We start from the raw sequence: 19,358 nt of genomic DNA, 5'->3' as shown, positions 1-19,358 counted from the left end.
TCATATTTCTACACTTTTATTTTTAAAATTTATATTTTATTAAAATTAAAATTCTACATTACAATAATTTAAAGACATAATTTAAATACAATAATAATAAAAAAAATTACAATAATTTTCTAGGGCTCAATCGGACCAAAACGAGATCAAATGTGTTCCTTCAAGTCCAATTTTAAAATAAAATCCCCAATTCTACACTTTAATTTTAAATTTTCAAATTTTTATTAAAAATAAAATTCAAACATTACAATAAAAAAATATTACATAATTTAAATAATAAAAAAATACATAAAGAAAATATAGGATTTTAAAAATTGAAATATTCAATATTACATTAACTAAAATAAATAGGATTTTAAAAGAAAAAAAAAATTGAAACCCTACTGACCCCACCCCACCCAGCCTTTTTTCCCTTCCTTCTTCCCCAACTTCCCCACCCAGCCACTCTGCAAATTTCAATTCGCTCTTCAATTTTTTTTTTTTATTTCACGCGCGTGGCTTCCATGCAAATCAATTTTTCAGCCTTCGCCCCGGGTCCAGCACTCGACCTCGCCTCGCACCTGGCCGCGTCTCCAGCGCACGCCCGTCTCCTTCGGCGCGCGGATCGAGGCTCCCTTCGCCCTCCGCGCTGCAGATGCTCTTATTGGTACATTTTGTCAGCAAATGAATAAAGATAATTTAATTTATATCTAAATTGCCGTTAATATTTGATGATATTTTTATTTTTTTTGAAAGGGAATTCAAGTTCTTCTATTAAAAAATATATCATGATAAATAATATTCTTGAGCTATCTAAATAAATCATTTGTCCAACAAATAGATTCAGAACAAATTTTAGTATAATATGTTAACTTACGAGCCACAACATTAACTTCTCTATACACATATTTAACATTCAAAAGAAAATTTTGTCTAACCGTATGAAGAATGTCAACAATGTCCAGTAGTAAGCAGAGTTCCTCTTCATGTTCATTCATCATAGCTCTAGTTGCGAGCAACAACTCCGTGAAGATCTTCACCGGTGTCACCTTATACTCCACACATACCAAAATTCCTTACACGATAGTCATAATCTCCGCCATCATCACACTTGAAACCGACCTCATCCTTTTCGCTCCAACAACCACCATGACACCCTTTGAGTCTCTGACCATGAAATTCACACCATACTCTCATTTGTCCGCGTCAAACATTGTATCGACGTCCACACGGAAACACCTACAATATTTTGATAGGTTGTGTTGTAGGCTTGTAGCTAATAATAATAAAAAATAATAGTGATGTAACTGATACTCCATTCGTCCACAGTATCCTTGTCACTTTTATCATTTTGATCAATTAATAATATTTTTGTCACTTTTATCCTTTCTTTTATAAATATTTTGTTTTATCACATAATTTCTTTGTTTTTAACATTCTATTAAACTGAATTTTAATTTTTTTTGTTGGTTAAATCGAAGATTAGAGCAGTAAGTGAAAAACAATAGTATTAGAAAATTAAATATTTGAATTTTCAATGTCCGCAAATTTTTTTGTAAGATTTTGCATTAATTGAGTATGCTAAAATTGTAATGGCGAGATGCTTTGGAAGAATAATTAGATTAGGGATTTAGCATCATTGGTCGAAATAAAATTATATATGGTGGTTGGTTCCTGAGTCAAAACATATAGTAGTTGACCCATAATTATAATATATATTGGTTTATGAAAATGACTTTTCAATAAATAAATTAAATTTTATATTATACACTTCTTTTTGTACACATGCGGCATCAATTAATAAAGTAAAATTTATATCACACGACGAATAACATCACCCATATTTACAGTTCATTATCTAAAAGTTTGTTTGATAGAAGTAATTGAGATGCAAAATATATGTGCAACACCTTAAGGGCATGGCTGGTATGCAGGAATGGAATGATGATTGGTGCGTTCATTCCAAATTCTATATGGTTGGTATTGTTTTTATAATGAGAATCACTATTCTTGATGGAATGCCTATTCTCATGCATATGAGATTAGTCATTCCTCCCCCCATGATATTATGTATTCCCACGGATATGAGATTACTATATAATAAAAGTTTATCTATTTAATTAAATAATAATAATAATAATAAAATAATTTAATATTATTAATATAATAAATATAATAATTGCAAAAATAATAAAATAATATAATAAAATTAAAAATAATAAATAAATAAATAATATTATTAATATAATAAATAATAATTGTAAAAATAATAAAACAACTTTAGTAATAATATAATATAATAAAATTAATAATAATAATAATATTATTATTATTAGTAAAACTAAAAAATAAATTTAATAATAATAATACATAATAAATAAATAATATTAATAGTAAAATAATAAATGATAATAATAGTAAAACAATGATAATAAATAATAAAAAAATATAAATAAATATTATTATTGTTATTAACAATAATAAATGAAAGTAACAATAATAATAATAATAATTATAAGTAATTATTATTATCATCATCATTATTATTATTATTATTATTATTATTATTATTGTGTTAATTTTATTTCATTCCATACCACTCATTCCTTGTAAATACCAACCATATGAATCATATATTTCATTCCATTCATTTCTAATTTCATTTCTGCATATCAGCCATCACCTGATATTTGCTTAAAAATACGATGTCCTTTATAAAGTAAGGCATAATATGTACTTTGCAAATCCGTGTGATTATATGTACCACCTCCGAGGTGAAATACCTTATACAAATTATAATTATACTCCATCCGTCCCTGAAATAAGTTCATCTTTTTCCTTTTTGGGACGTTCCCCAAATAAGTTCTTCTTTCTTTCTTTTCATTTTTGGACAACTACCCTACCACTAATAATACTTTATTTATTCTTACTTTTCACTTTTTCACCACTCCTAATACTAATTATAACACTTTTTCACATTTTCATCATTCTCAATACTAATTATAACATATTTTTATCCACTATCAATACACTTTACCATTTTTCCTTAAAATTCGTGCCGTCCCCAAAGAGAAATTTATTTTGGGGACGGAGGGAGTATTATTTATTAAATAGATTAAATTAATTACCCTAATTTCACCCTCCTATAGTAATTTATTTGTAAAGTAATGTATGCAAATATAATATTAATATGTACAATATAACATATCCCAATCAAGTATAAAGTGTGTTCTCTTTGATTAAAAAATAATGAAAATATATATTTTTACTATTTTTTTCATTTTTTTGATGTGGATAATTTCTACATACATGATGAATAAAAAATTTGAACATCACATCATCTTCATTTTCATTTCAATTCATAATAATATTGTTATGTGTATTGGTGTAATAATACTTTATCATCTATAATGTGTGAAAAAGATGGGATAAACTTTCTTTTTACCTTACATAACATGGGATAAAAAGAAGTGATCACCACTGCAATGTGATCAAAAAAATTAATTTTTGTGTGAATGTGTTGACCTTTTTTTTTTTTTGATCAGTAAAATTAAATTTTTATTGAGATAAAAAGCAAGGCACAAGAGATGCCAATCAAAACAAGAATGAAAGATTGAAACCCTTTGAGTACCACATGGTGAAAGGGATTCTCAACTCCAAAACTTTATAAACCTCATTCCAACTCCAAAGTCTACCCTTGATCTGTAAAACAAGTCTCTCAATATCCCAAATTTTTCCTTGAAAACGACTCTCGTTTCTTTTTTCCCAAAGCGTCCAAACCGTTCCCACCCATAACGCATTTAGCAATCTTCTTCCTTTCTTCTTTTTGGCAGCAGAGATGAAGGAAGTGTAGTGATGAAGAGTACCTCTAGGATTTGCCGTTTTGATGTGTAACCATTGGAAGATTTGGTCCCACACTGCCGCAGTTTTCGGGCAATGAAGAAACAGATGTTCCGTCGACTCCTCTCCAGCGACGCAGGCGTTGCATCCTCTCTCTTCCCAGCTAATTTGAATTTGTCGTTTTCTCAAGTTGTCACAGGTAGCCAAACGATTTCTAAGACATCTCCACGCCGTCACCTTGGCTTTGTGTGATGTTGGAGCCTCCCAAACCATAGCCATCTCAGCCGGTTGAGTTTGTTGCGCCTCTCTGGAAGCCGCCACCAAATCATAAGCCGACTTTGTTGAGAATTTACCGTCCGTAGTTGCCCTCCAAATCCATCCATCAGTTAAACCTGCAGAAGGGACAAAAGCAGCAACAAGTCTCAAAAGTTCCCCCACCTGACCAGTCTCCCTTTCCCTCAAATCCCTCCTCCAATTCACCGACCACACCCACTCTTCTCCTTCCCAAAACCCACTCTCTCCGACGAGGCCTTTCTTATTCGAACACAAATTATACAATCTCGGGAAAGAGAACTTAAGAGGTTTGCTAATAGCCCACACGTCCTCCCAGAACATTGTATTCATCCCATCCCCGAGAGGGTGTTGAAGGTGATCAATGAACCATCTATCATCTCTTCCTCCCCCTTTCTCCACAATTTTCGCCCACCACCCCAACTGCCCACTTCTTCCCACCACCGAGCAATCCCCCTCTTCGCCCCAGAGAAGTTCCCCATAAATAGATTTGATCACTCTCGCCCACAAAGCTCCCCCATCCACCAAAAATCTCCAAAGCCATTTAATTAACAGAACATGATTAAACCATTCCACATCCCGAAATCCAAGACCTCCTGTTTTCTTATTGGAACACAAGGAGCTCCATTTAAACCAGGTGATTTTTCCCGACTGAGAGCCTCCACCCCACAGAAATCTGGAGAACAAGGAATTGAGATTCTTGAGCACAGTCTTGGGAATGAAAGCGTAGGCCAGTTGATATACCGGAATCGATTGAAGCACCGCTTTAACAAGAGTGATCCTCCCCGCCAAAGAGAGAGGTCTTTTTCTCCAGCTTGCAATTTTGTTTGAGACTTTATCCACCAAGAACTTCCACTCGCTAACACCATTGCTTCGGCCGCCAATTTTGGTTCCCAAGTAAAGACACGGGAAGGAAGCAATCTTGCAATTGAGAAACGAAGCCCAAATCCTCTCGACAGACACATTCACTCCCACCGTCATCAGGCTGCTCTTGGCGAAGTTGACAGCAAGACCAGAGATAAAATGAAAGAGAAGCAACAGACTTTTCAGAGATTCCACATTTCGGTCACCAGCCTCTAAAATAAAGATGGTGTCATCCGCGTACTGGAGGTGTGTAATCGGCACTTCATCCTTACCAATCTTAATCGGAAACAATAAATGTCGTTCCACTGCCCTCTCAACGAGCGCATTCAACCCTTCCGCGACAATGAGGAACAAGAAGGGAGACATCGGGTCGCCCTGTCTCAAGCCTCTCTCCATTTTGAAATCTCCCGTTGATGACCCGTTAACTAGGACACTTGCCGTGGCTGACTGTAGACACCCTTGAATCCATTTCCTCCAAATCCCATCGAAGTTCATTATGTCAAGCAAAGTATCCAAAAAGTCCCATTGAACTGAATCGAAAGCTTTGGCAAAGTCAATCTTAAAGAAGATCCTGCTTCGTCGCTTCTTCTTTGACTCAACAACAGCTTCATTCAAAATGACCGCCCCATCGAGAATGAACCGCCCTTTAACGAAAGCGCTTTGATTATCAGAGATGATCGACCCCATCACCTTCGTCAGTCTCCCCGCCAAGATCTTTGCAATGATTTTATACAAGCTGGTAATGAGCGAGATTGGGCGAAATTCATTCAACGAATCAGCCCCTTCTTTCTTCGGTATTAAAACGATAAAAGAAGCATTACCTCCTTTAGGAATTTTTCCGTTCGCGTGGAAGTCCTTCAAGACCTGGAGGATATCCTCCTTAACAACATCCCAAGCCGATCTCCAGAATGAAAAGTTAAAGCCATCAGGTCCTGGACTCTTATCGCCAGAACAGCTCCAGACCGCTTCTTTAACTTCTTCAGGTTCAAAACCTCTAATCAGCCAATTTCTCTCCTCATCAGAGATTTTCCTTCTCACAAAGTCAATGGGAATAACAGGCATCTGTCTATTTTTCCGCTTGAAAAAGGTTTCAAAATGATTTCTCACCCTAGCTTTTACCTCTTCCGGTTTGGAGATCCATGAGTTATCAAAGATCAGTCCGCCTATGTCGTTCTTCAACCGCCTCCCTTTAATCGCTTTATGGAAGAAGCCAGAATTCACATCTCCCTCCTTAAGCCATTTCAGTTTAGCCTTATGTTGTAAAGTCATCTGCTTATGCTTCAGCTGAAGGGAAAGGAGAGCTTGAAGCTCATTTCTTCTGATAACATCCACTTCGCCTAAACAACTCTGCTCGTCAAGCTCATCTTTCTGTTGTAACTCCTTCTTTAATTCGTGAATTTTAGAATCAATCTCACCAAAGGATGTGCGATTCCAAACTTTTAAAGCCTCTCGAAGTTTCTTCAATTTCTCCTTAACTACGAAAAAGCTCCATCCCTGACAGTCAGTCCCCGTCCACACTTTCTTTACAACTTCTTCAAAGTCCGGGTGATTTGTCCAAGCATTTAGGAACCTAAAAGGTTTTGGTCCCCAATCCTCCGTTCTAGTAGTGAGAACAATCGGACAGTGATCCGAGATCGAACGCTTAAGACCGCGTGCAGAACTTCCTTCCCAAGTAAGCATCCAAGTTTCGTTAACAAGGAAACGATCGATCTTGCTCTTGCATTTGCCATTGGGCTTATACCAAGTGTACTTTCGACCTTGTGTATGAATTTCCTTCAGATCATTCCCCCCAATAAATTCCTCGAAAAACCTCGCCTCCGACGCTCGAAACGTCTCCCCGCTGCCCACCCTCTCTTCTCTTCTCCTGACTGCGTTAAAATCTCCCAAAATACACACACTTCGATCCATATTCTGTTCAACAATAGAACCAATTGCATCCCAGAGAATCCTCTTATCCTTTGATTCAGTTGGCGCATAAACATTGATAATGCAACACAAGAGACCGCCCTCCTTATACCTACCGTTAACAACCACGGCCCCCGGTAAATCCCAAGAACTAGATGCTTCGAATACCTCCCTATTCCATAAACACGCAATTCCCCCAGCTCTCCCCTCAGAGTTCCTGATTGCCTTATCTATGTTATTAAACCCCCACCAAGAATTACAAAAAACATCACTAAAAGTCTCCATTTTTGTCTCTTGTAAACAACAAATGTCAATCTTATGCCCTCTTACAAGTTCAAAAACATCTCGTTGTTTCGCAATGCTCCCCAAGCCCCTAATGTTGTATGACAGTACATTCATGGACAATTCATCTGACACCCAGCATTATCGAAGGAAAGGAAGTTACCTTGCATCTCGATTTGGCGGACAATCACCTCTTCTTCAGTCTGACTTGAAAGCCCTAACTTCTTCCCAAAGTCCCAGATTTTCTGACCTGAAATTCCCCCCTCCTTTGTCGAAAGCAACCCTTTTTGAATCTCCCCAGCGTATTCCTCCCCTGCGGCCTCCTCCCCTCTCCCATTTAGTGGTTCTATTTCAGAGATGAAACGCCCCCCAATTCTCCTTCTCCCTCGCTTTATTCTTCTTTTTCCCTTTACCTTTTTTTCCATTTGTGCATCGGGGATCAACCCTTTTGTTGTTGGAAGGCATCCTCTCTTCCCCTGCTTGGGAGCCCAAAGAATCATCGTTTTCTGTCCTAGCCACTTCCTCAGCATGTTTGTTTTCTTCTACAATAACATTCACGTCGAGACTTTCACTGTTATCTTCCAGATCGTCAAATCCCCCTTGTACAAGAATGGATTCCTTTTCTCTCACGGCAGGAACCGTGAGCAAGGAAAAATGTACCTCACAAAAGTTTTCGACAGGACGACAAGGGGACTCCAATAAGTTTCCACTTGGGCTTTTGTCTTGGTCCTTTGAGTTTTCGGCCCAAAGGAGGCTATCCCCCTGCTCGGGCCTGCAAGAAGAATGGCCTAAACCTTCGGCAACAACCACATTCAAAAGCATTTTCGAGCCTCCCAACGTTGTCTCCTCATGATTGGTAACCTCGACTGAGGTGTTTGCAACGATTTGTTGCGAAAGAATCGAAGAGTTCAATTCTTGGAAAACCGAAACTTCTTGCGAATGAATCGAAGAGTTCAATTCTTGGAGAACCGAAACGTCTCCATCTCCCACACCGATGTCGTCCATCATTCCGATGGTAGCAATAGCCGGATCCATGGACTCCGCTCCGTCCGACCATCCTGAATCCGATTCCAATTCAGATTCTGACTCATCTAAATCCGGTTCTTCGATCAAGGACGAGAGAGGGTTATCCTGAATTTCTTCAATGCGAAGTGTGAAACTAGCTCCATCAATGCAGCACTCAAATACTTGCTCAATGGATTTGAGACCTGTAGAGATTTGGATCAAAGCTTCGTCCAATTTCTCTCTTTCCTTCGTCAGTTCGTGAATTTTCAATACCCGGCCAAAGTTTGCCGTCACCGAATCAAAGAAACGAGAGTTCCATGCATGAAGCGGGATTCCAATCCATCTCGTCCAAATAGCTCGCTGTTGGTGCACATCAACGAAGTTCCATTTCCTCTTCCAAAGAAACCAGAAGTCGCTCCATTCATCCAACTCCTTGAGAACTTCTTGTGTTGACAGATCGCAAATACTTCTGATGAGCACCAAACTTCCCCCCATCGTCGAAACTTTCAATTTCCGGGCACATTCGCTGTTGATTTCTTCTTTTATTTCATCCCAGGAGAAATCATCTTTGATGAAACCTGTGAATGTTCCTTCAAGCCACTTAGAATCCTCCTCCGAAGTTTTGAATTGTAGCTTTTTTCTTGTGCATGGTTCTCCTTCAGAGACTCCAGTGAGAACTTCTTTAAAAGAAACTCCCGGCTTCTTCTTTGCAGAATCCAAAAAATTGAAGCAGTCTGTTTTCTTTCCAATATCTCTTTTTGTGTCGAACCTCATTTTTTCTTCATCCTTCACCACCCTCTCAAACCTTGGTTTAAAAACCCTAATTTTGTAGCTTCCAATCCAAAGTTGATTCAATTGTTCAAGCAGACCTTCTGTGTCCTCGACACCTTCGAATCGGACAAAGCCGAAAGGCTTCCCTTTTTTATCTCTCTTTTTGGGACAGAAAATGTCAGTCGGAACGCGAATGGCACCAAACTTCCTTTTCAAGAAATGAAAGCTGCAATCTTCGGGGATGTTGTTAAAGAAGAAGGTGACTATCTGGGATCTCGAAAGAGGTTTAACCCCAGTTCCACTCCTCCAAATCTTCGGCTCCCTATGAAAGTTATTGCTCCGTTGATACACCACATTGCCTTCTGCTCCGATCCTCTCTTGCCCCCTTCTCCTCACCACCCTCCAAACCTCCTCACGACTCATGCTCTCCGGTCAATGGACAAGGAAAAAGAACTCTTAACCAAACAACTTCAAGTTACTCCACAATTATTTCAACTCCAACAACCACTGGTCAGATCGAAAACATTCAAGGAATTCAACTATCTCAAATATCCATTCCAGTAAGCATTCATATCCAATCATGATCAGTTTCATAACAGAAAACCATTGCAACCACCAATTACAGTATGTATGAGAACTCTATTCGTGTTTTGCTAAGACAAATCAGTGCAAACCCAAACTCCAAACTCCAAACTCCAAACCATTCGCCATTTTCAAAGTAGAGAAGAGACTACAACTTAGCTTTAAAGAGAAGTGACGACTGCCTGCTATGAATCAGACCTGCTCTGAATCTGAAAACGGCACGGCGATAGACTTGGAGGAATTGACCGAGGGAGGTTTGGGAAGAAGCCAATCAGATCTTGGCCGAGAGAGACTACCGGCGTTGAGATCGGTGGCTGGCTGGGAGACGTTGAGATCGGTGGCTGGCTGGCCGAGAGAGATCGGTGGCTGTCCGAGAGAGACTCTCGCCAAGTCGCCTCACTCGAACTGTCTTCCGGGAGGTTGGGTCGCTGCGTTTTAAGGTCGGCGGTAGCAGCTGCTACTTCCTTGCAAGGCGTGGTCGAACCGGTGCGACGGGGCGGCGGGTTTGAGTGAGACCGAGGCGTCGGTCAGATCTGGGCGTGGTTGCTGGCTACTGGCTGCTGGCGCTGAAGCGGTGCCGGCCTGCTGGCTGCTGGCTGCTACCTGCTGGTGCTGGGCGTGAGGCGTGTGCGCGGCGGTCCGATTGGCGGCCTGCTGGTGCTGGGCGAGTGAAAAGCTACAAGACCAGATTGTAAACCGGCGTCGGAGGAGATGGTTGTGGGTGAACAGAGGGCGGCGAACAAGATGGGTGGGCAGAGGGCGAAGACGCCCAAGAAGAATCGCCTGAGGAGATGGCTGGGGTGGGAGGAAACTCGACGGTACCCTACACAATTTTGTGTGAGCACCTTGTGCATTTTTGTGAATGTGTTGACCTAACGATAAAATGTTAATGTCCAATATTTGATGTTCTAGGTTCAAGTCATTCGTCCCGCTGTGGTCTTTGATTTTTTTTATTTATTTATATAATTTATCAAAAAAAAATATTTTCTAATTCCTTATTTATTCGTAATAAATTTGCATTTAAAGTGAAAGCATCCTTTGAAAGAAAAAACAACAATATAACCCGTTTATAATGGTGCAAACCCCAACCATATCCCATCCCATTCCCGTTGAACGATTAAAAGAAATATACCGATTGCTAAAGTTACCGTTGACATGCTGCAGTTACCGTTGCTCTCCCACCAAAATGGCCCTTCACTAGGGACGGAGCTGGGGGTAGGGGGGGCTGAAGCCCCCTCCCAAATTTTGAGATTTTTAAAAATGAATAAATAAATTATTTTCAAAGATATATATAGATATATGTCTATACCTATTATAAAAGAACTTTGTTATATAAAAGTTGATTTGCTTATATTCACTCATATACTTAACTTAAGGATAATCAAGTTATTTAAAACTATATAATCTATGAAAATATTGTTCATTGTTATTAAACTATCTTCTAATAGAAAATGTATGAAATGCCAAAAAAATTTATTTATTAGTATTTAAATTTTGCTTGGCTTTTAAAAAAAATGTCTAAAATATACGAAATGTTAAAAAAAAATTGTAATGTATTGAAACTAATTTGTAATATATTGAAACTATATAATCTATGAAAACGTTATTCGTTATTATTACTATTATGCTCATATTTTAGTAAAAAAAATGCCTTAAAATATACGGAATGCCCAAAAAAATTCCCTAGGGTCTACCGCCCCCGAACCCCCGTACAAGGTCAGCCCCCCGAACTTAATTCCTGGCTCCGTCCCTACCCTTCACAATAGCAACATGTGATTCCTATTTGGAGAAGAAGCCGTTGAAATTTGATGGAAAATTAAAATGACATTATTAAGATTTTTTTTTTGTCATCTTAATTTTTATTTGATTAAAAGTACATGTCGTATCCCATTAGAAATTAGAAGGTAATGTGATGTTAGAGTATAAACCCACTTAGCCAAGCTGCAACTTCCTTTTCTTTTATTTTATTTTGATGATTTTTATTTTATTTTATTTGCAAGTGGACCTTTAGTTTGCTTCAGATGCATTATTGAATATTTTTATATTTAAAAGTAGATTTTTTTTCAATCGTACTTTTTTAACATGATACAAATCAAAAAAATTAACTTAAATGATACTCACTCCATTCATGATAAAATTTCATAAGAGGGAGTGACACATGTTCTAAGACGATGTTATTAAGTATATTGATAGTGATGAAATTAAATATGTTGTAATTAGTGTTGTGTTTTTTAATTTGTACTGTGAGTGATGAAAAAGTGAAAAAATAAAGATAAATGTGATATTATAAGTGATGTGATATAGTCCAAAAATAGAATTTTGATTTTTTGTGGATGTCCCAAAAAAAGAAAAATATGAAATTTTTATTAAGAAGTAGAAATAAGGCAGTATATACTGATGAATAACGAAATTTAAAAAATTGATAATGAATAAGACATATAAACTGATGAACAAGACAGTATATACCGATGAACAAGGCAGTATATACTGATGAATAACGAAATTTAAAATATTTCACTTCCTCCAGGATTCGAACCCTGAGAAAAAAATTCGTCCTCTAGGTACAATATCAGTCATAGAATTGATAAAATAAACGCACGAGATCGTGTCTAAGATCTCACTAAAAATAGAGGGTCTCATTAGAGTGTTCCCCCGTATATATAAATTAGTATGTGAATTTGAGTTTCCTTTTAGATAAATATATTGTACAAAATTTTAGAGCATCCACACTAGGGGTGACATGATATCTGACTTGATAGAATGGGGGACCACAATGAGTCAGGAGGTCACAGTGGGGTGACGTGATAGCTGACTTGATCTTTTTAGTTTTGATTTTTGTATTTTTCATTTAAATTTAATTGCACAATTTTAAATAACACAATTTACTTAAAAGACAAATTGCATTAATATTAAAAACCTAAAAAGTACATTAAAAAGAAAAAAAAAACTAAAGACATAATTAAAAATTACTTAAAAAAACCTATCTAGTTTCCACCGCCACTTCGCAGAGCTCGGATCTCCGCCACCCGTTGACTGTGTCACTCGAGCTGCTCTGGAGTCATGTCGGAAGTCTTCATGAACATGACCCGATCGTCATGGATCTCCTTCTTGAGGGCATTCTTTTTGTCGTACATCTACATGATTCAGGTGATCTTGCTGTCGGACTTATCAAACATCTCCTTGGCCTCGGGTGGAGCCTCCGAGGCTTGTGATGACGATGACTTCCCCTTCCCCTTAGCCGCCCTTGCCGCCGCCTTCGCCGCTTTGTTTCCAATTGGCCAAGAAGACGTGATTTCCTCGCCCGACGCCGAGGTGGTGAAGTCGCCCGTCTCCGATGTCTTCATCCTATTGGAGGCATGCACGTCTCCCTCGAGGTACATGGATTTGAACCTCCGGTTGACTCAGAGCATCTTCCATGCATTCCAATAGGTGAAGTTGTCGGAAGGGCTCCTAGCGGCGAAGATAATTTGGGCTTTCGGTTGGAGCATGTCGTCAAAATGGCCGGAAGGCCACTTGGCGCACGTCTCCACGCAGATATTCTCCAACAACTTCACATCCGCATTCACCCGGGCGAAGTGTCCCTTATCCTGGCGGATTTTGAGTTTGACGCCGATGAGGGAGTTGATGCGGTCGAGAATCTGTCCGCAATTCCCCTTTTGGTCGACACCCCGGACGGCGTCGTTGGTCTCCTCTGTCCAAATTCGGACAATAAGGTCCGTCTCCTTGAGGGTGTAGGTGTGACGGGGGATCCTTCCTTCATCTGGCATAGGAGCCGACGCCTTCTCTTTGAAGGCCATCACCTTCCTCTGCCCTCCTTTCTTGGGCTTGGACGCACTGTGGGCGGGCGATGCCTCCTCCTCGCTGCTTTGACGAGGTTTCTCCTCCAAATTGAATCCTGAAAAATCGGGATGATAATCGCCGGAGAGGTCGGGAACCCAATTTAGATCGTAGTAGTTTGGATTGTATGGATCTATTTTTCATGAGAGAATTTAAAAGAGAATGAGGAAGAAGATAGAAGAAGAATGGTGTTTGAAGAATAAGAGAGAATGAATATATAAAGAAGAAATGAAAGAAAAGAAAGAAAAAAAAGGGAAAATCCACAACGGTCATTCAACCGATTTTTTTTTAAATTGAGTTGCGTGCGACCCTATTTTTTTAAAAAAAATCAAATTTTTTTAAGTGACACGCGCCTCACTTTTAAGCCATCGTGCCTCACCTGATTTTTCGTGCTAGTCTCAAGTCACCCCTTGTTGCAGTGGGTGACTCGATCGGTGGGTGACTCGAGTGGCACCTACCGAGTCATCCACTATGGGTGCTCTTATGGCATTAAAATATCGAACATGACTCCCATTATGGGTGCTCTTATGGCATTAAAATATCAAACATGACTCGAGTCTCAAGTTTTCACCATTGAACACCTATTAAAGGCATTTGAGGATTTTTAAATTTTTTTTTTTTAAGTTTCCTTTTTGTTTTTGTTTGAAGCATTTGTGGATGATTCGTACGCCAAATCAAAAAGGTTATTTAATAATTTCTTTTGGGCTCCAACTGGGCATCAATCTATATATATATGAAACACCAGTTTTTGTTCCCGCCAATTTTTCTCTTTCCTTCCACTATACATTTTTGTCACATTTTCTCTCTCCTCTCTCTATCACACGTTTTTCCACTATTTTTTTCATACAATTTCTCTCTCTTCTACTCTCTCTTTCATACTTTAGTGATTTTCTTAAAACAAAAAAATTGAAATTGATATATGGAAAGATATTCTATATGTATCTTAAATTAAAGATAATGACAAGATCTTTAATTTGGTATAAAAATCATATAATATGAATTTGAAACAAATAAGTTATTGTAATTAAAAATTTATGGTAATTATTTTTCTCTCTCCTATTTCTTTTTCTCTATTCTTTTATATTTTTATCTCTTCCTTTTTTTGCACTATTATTATTGCTGTTATTAATATTAGTATATGGAAATTGTTTTATTGTAATTTAATAATTGTTGTTATTATATATTCTCTATCTATCTCTCTCTCTTTACTACAAAATTTATCTCTTATCTTTCATCTTTTGATAAAAAATTAATTTAGAATGAATAAGTTATGATAATTTAAAGTTTTAAAATATTAGTATTTTGTTCTTTCCTCTCTACTTTAATGAGTGTTAATTTTATCTTTAATGACATGTTTACTTTTTCTATTATATTAATTTAATTTTTTTTGTATTTTTAGATAAAAATAAGTAAATATCATGTGTTTGTGTTTACATATATTTTTTTAATTATAATAGTTTAAATGTAATAGAGGTGAAGGAATATATATTGGTTCATTTTATAACTCTTTTTTTTAAATAATTTTTTTGTATTAATGTTAATTTAACTTTGTAGATGAAATTAGTATATATATCAAAAAATATAATTTCAAATTATTATTTTTATATATGTGAATTATTTATTTATTATGATGCATCATACTTTATAATTATAATAAAATATAATGCTAATTCTCATTATCAAATGATTATTAATTATTTAATAATTATAATTGTCATTACACTTTATACAAAGTTGAAAATTTACGTTTTCAAATCCAAAATTTTATTGAGTAATTGATGTCGTTTAATTTCGATACTCGCCGTGCATCGCACGGGAGATCGTTCTAGTTCTATAATAGATGCCGAAGTATGACATTTAGTGGGCCGAATCCACGATACCAATAGTATATGTTAAGAAGCCCACGGTAATTTGGTTTTGAACTATAACATGACGTTTATCTAGTAGTTTGAATATGTCATTTTGTTAAATGTTTTAATATACATGTACAATAGAATAAATATCATTTTAAACTTCATACCGTTAAATATTTAATTAATACTCCCTTCGTCCCACGAATCTTGACACGTATTCCTTTTTGGACCGTCTCACGAATCTTGACATATTTCCAAATAAGGTACTCCCTCCTCAAAATATAAGATGTTTTAGTCTTTTATCTTTTTCTTAAAATACAAGACTTTTTCCAACTTTATCAACTACACACTTAAAACACTAATCTACAACTTCTTAATTTCCGTGCCAAAACTAAACGTGTCAAGATTCGTGGGACGGAGGGAGTATTTTATTTAATGTTTTAATCATAAGAAATATTTATTTAAACCTCAAACTACCATTTTGTTTCAAAAATATTCCGCATCCATTTTTCGGCCTTTGAAAATCTTGACATGGCTTGTCGGATATTATTATATAATTTTATTTTTATTTTTTAAATGATATATCCAATATATCATCCATATGCGTCTATAATTTGGGATATATAATCAATTTTACTTGTTTATTTGTTTTAAAAATATATAAAATAAGTCAATTTTTTTATTAATCTGACATAATTTTGATGACCAATGTAATAATATATAATAGTAAAAAAAAAAGATATAACCATATACATAGCACTATAGAAGCAATAACTAGACACTATTAAAATAAGTTTGCACACTAAATAAATTCAGGGGGTGTATTCGTTTAGGATTTTAATAGATTTTAAAAATTCAGATATTTTAAAAATCTACAGATTTCACACATATTCTTCACGTATTTTGGAATTCTAAATAGATTTTGAACGGATTTGTAGGGATTTTAACAAGAATTTGACGTGATTTTTACAATCTTGAAATCCACCATTCCAGCGCTCGTTGGAATTAATTGAGCGCTGGGACAGCACCCAACGATCGCTGAGTTCCAGCGATACATTTGCTCCATTTGGACTTAAATAACACAGTACCAAATCCATTCTCAATTAGTTATAATAGTTGCATAAAAATTCGTTAAGTAAGAGTGTGAATAAGATGAAAGTGAAATTAAGGAGGTTTGTCCAGGTTGCGCTTCTCCTGGAGGTTATCACCACGAAGCTATGCACCCCATTCTTCCATAATAATCGATCCGAATTCAGGAGTGGACTGCCTCAACTTGCTGATGAATTCGACTGGCTTCTTTCCTCGGTCTCACGGCTCCAACCATACTGTGACACTCAAAATGAAGTAAGCAATTTGATGCGGACAACGACGAGACGGCGGCGACAGGCAACAGTAACGGCGGCGGTGGCAGATACCACGTGAGATGGTGGCGGCCTCGCCAAAAAACTGAATTGAGGCAACTCAGAGAGAGAGAGCTGGAGTCCACCTTAATTAAATATAAAAAAATTATTTATTCTATCGGTGTTAACGTCTGTTAAGTGACGGGGAAAGTTGGTGTGATTGATCACTAATTTCTTAATTAGCAACAAATACTGCAACTAACACGGTGCAATTGTAGCAAATAATTAGTAACCGAGTATCGTATCCACAGGGACTGACACAACGAAATAACTCAATCTATCTCCTAAACAGACTATAACAGTAGACAGGCAACAAAAAGTAGGAAGGTTTGATTAGCACTAAATTCAGATAACAACAAATAAAATAAGGTAAAAACTCAAATAATAAAAGACTCTGACCCTAGGGATGTACTTTTACTAATTAACTACATGCATTTAATCTATTGATTCAATTACCAATTTAATCCAACCCTGATGAGAGATCACATAACTATTCACAAGCTTCTCTAACGAACACCTATGAAAGTAGATTAATTTACCCCCTTCACATTCAAGACTCCAAGGAATAAATTAACTCTCAAGCGTACACAAAGAATAGCTCCCTATAGTTTCACCTATCTCATTCAAGTGTCAAGACTACTACTATAACATGCATTCCTGAATCGGCTGAACAATTATCGCATTCAAGACTCAAACTGAACAGCTAGACATGTAAATTATTCGCCAAATAATTCACAAGAAATTAAGCACCAGGAATCATGAATCACAAGTTGGAGGGCAAATTGATATCAATAAATCATACACACATAATTAATCAGCTATGTACAAACACTAGGTTCAGATTAAAGAACTAGCCAAACATACTAAAATAAATCATAAACATAATTAAAAAGAACACAATTGAAAGAACTGAATTAAATAAAACTCTGAATAAAACAATTGCAGCGGCTTGAATCTTCAATCTTGTGGAAATCCAATCAAAGCTGTAAAAACTGGAAAGCAATAATAATCTAAAGCTATGAAACTGAGAAAATAAAGTTGGGAACTGAAAAAGGAACCCTAGATAGGTCAAAAGAAGACCTATTTAAAGTATCAGGGTAAAATACATTGTTTGAAACCCAGAAGAACTCTAAAAATCGGAAAATCTCGCAAACCCGTCAAATTCGGCGGTCAAACTCGGCGGTCGCCGTTTAGGTCGCCGAATTTGTGCTGAAAAAATGGCCAAATTCGGCGCTCGCCGAATTTAGAGCTCGCAGTACAAATCTGAAACAGGAATTTCGGCGACCAACTCGGCGGTCGCCGTTTAGGTCGCCGAATTTCTTCTTCAAGATGCCAATTTTCGGCGACCAATTTGACTGCTGCGCGCAATGTTTTTGTTTCGGCCATAACTTTCTCGTCCGAACTCCGATTAATGATCCGTTTATGCTCATGAACTCGTATCGAGACGAACTAGAACTTATATTTCTGGATATTGTTCCAAATTCGAAGTCATTAAACCTGAAATTTCCTTCAAAGTTGGAGTAAGAATCATGTTTCACAAGATAAAGCAAATTAAGCACAAAACAACTATCAAACACTCAATTTCCTATAAAATTAATATCAAAAGAACATTGAAAACCATGGAAACATGAGTGTTATCAACTCCCCCAAACTTAAACCATTGTTCGTCCTCGAATAATGAGAAGAACACAATCAAAAACACAAATGGGTAAGAAATATAGCTCATCGATGCCTCCGAAAGATAAAGAATAATAGAATTCTCAAATCCTCAATAATCAAGCACAAAATTCACCAATAAACATAACCTATAGTAAAATCAACCTTAACATTCCAAACAATTGAATCTCACAAGGTATGTGTATCACTCAACTCTCAATTTGATGGAATATATATATAGGACGTGTATGCTCTCATCGAATTCAATGCAATGTAGATCACTTACCATAAGCTTGCCAATCGTCTACAATCTCCATCGCTAAAAGTGTGCCAAAACTAAGATCAAAAAGGTCTTTTTCTTTGGGTTATAATGTAGGGACATTGGTTAAGGTAGGGAAATATAGGCTAAGTGATTCAAAATAATTTAAGAACACCAACCTTATAGCTTCACAAATCAAGTATGGAATAAATTCCATCTTCCACCCAACTATATCACCATAATCAACACAACTCAAGGGATTTAATCATCACAATGCAGAACTAACCACTCTTTTATGCTCTCCATTTATTTTCAACACACGAAGTCGATTATCTAACAACACTCTCAATATACACTTGACTTCACACTTTTCTTTTCTTTTTCTCTTTTTTTTTCTTTTTCTTTTTCTTGAACAATTTTTTTTTTCTTTTCTTTTCACAACTTTCTAGAGCTTATAAGAGTAAATAGTAGCTCAATATCATCCCTTCTTTTTCACAACCCACTATGAATATTCACCACACGAAGATCCCCATATACTTCATCACCTCCTATCATCCAGCTGAAGAATAAAAGCTAAATAGGCTCAAAGAGGATAACAAAGGATAATTTTTTTTTTCAAGGATAGTGTTTGGGAAAAATTGTGGCTAACAAAAGATGGCCTAAAATCATCTCATAATCCTGGGCACAACAGCAACCTCAACACAGAAACCATGGCAAGTTCTAGAAGATCACCACATGCAATGACAAAACTCACAACAAAGAATAAACTGTGTATGATAAACAGTTATGGCTCAAAATCTCACAGGTTTATTCAACGTCCAAAAGTCAAGGTCA

Source organism: Salvia miltiorrhiza, chromosome 1 (genome assembly GCF_028751815.1).
Source record: "Salvia miltiorrhiza cultivar Shanhuang (shh) chromosome 1, IMPLAD_Smil_shh, whole genome shotgun sequence".
In the NCBI taxonomy this organism is placed as follows: Eukaryota; Viridiplantae; Streptophyta; class Magnoliopsida; order Lamiales; family Lamiaceae; genus Salvia; species Salvia miltiorrhiza.
The sequence above is the reverse complement of the archived record's forward strand: the minus strand, read 5'-3'. Positions refer to the sequence as shown.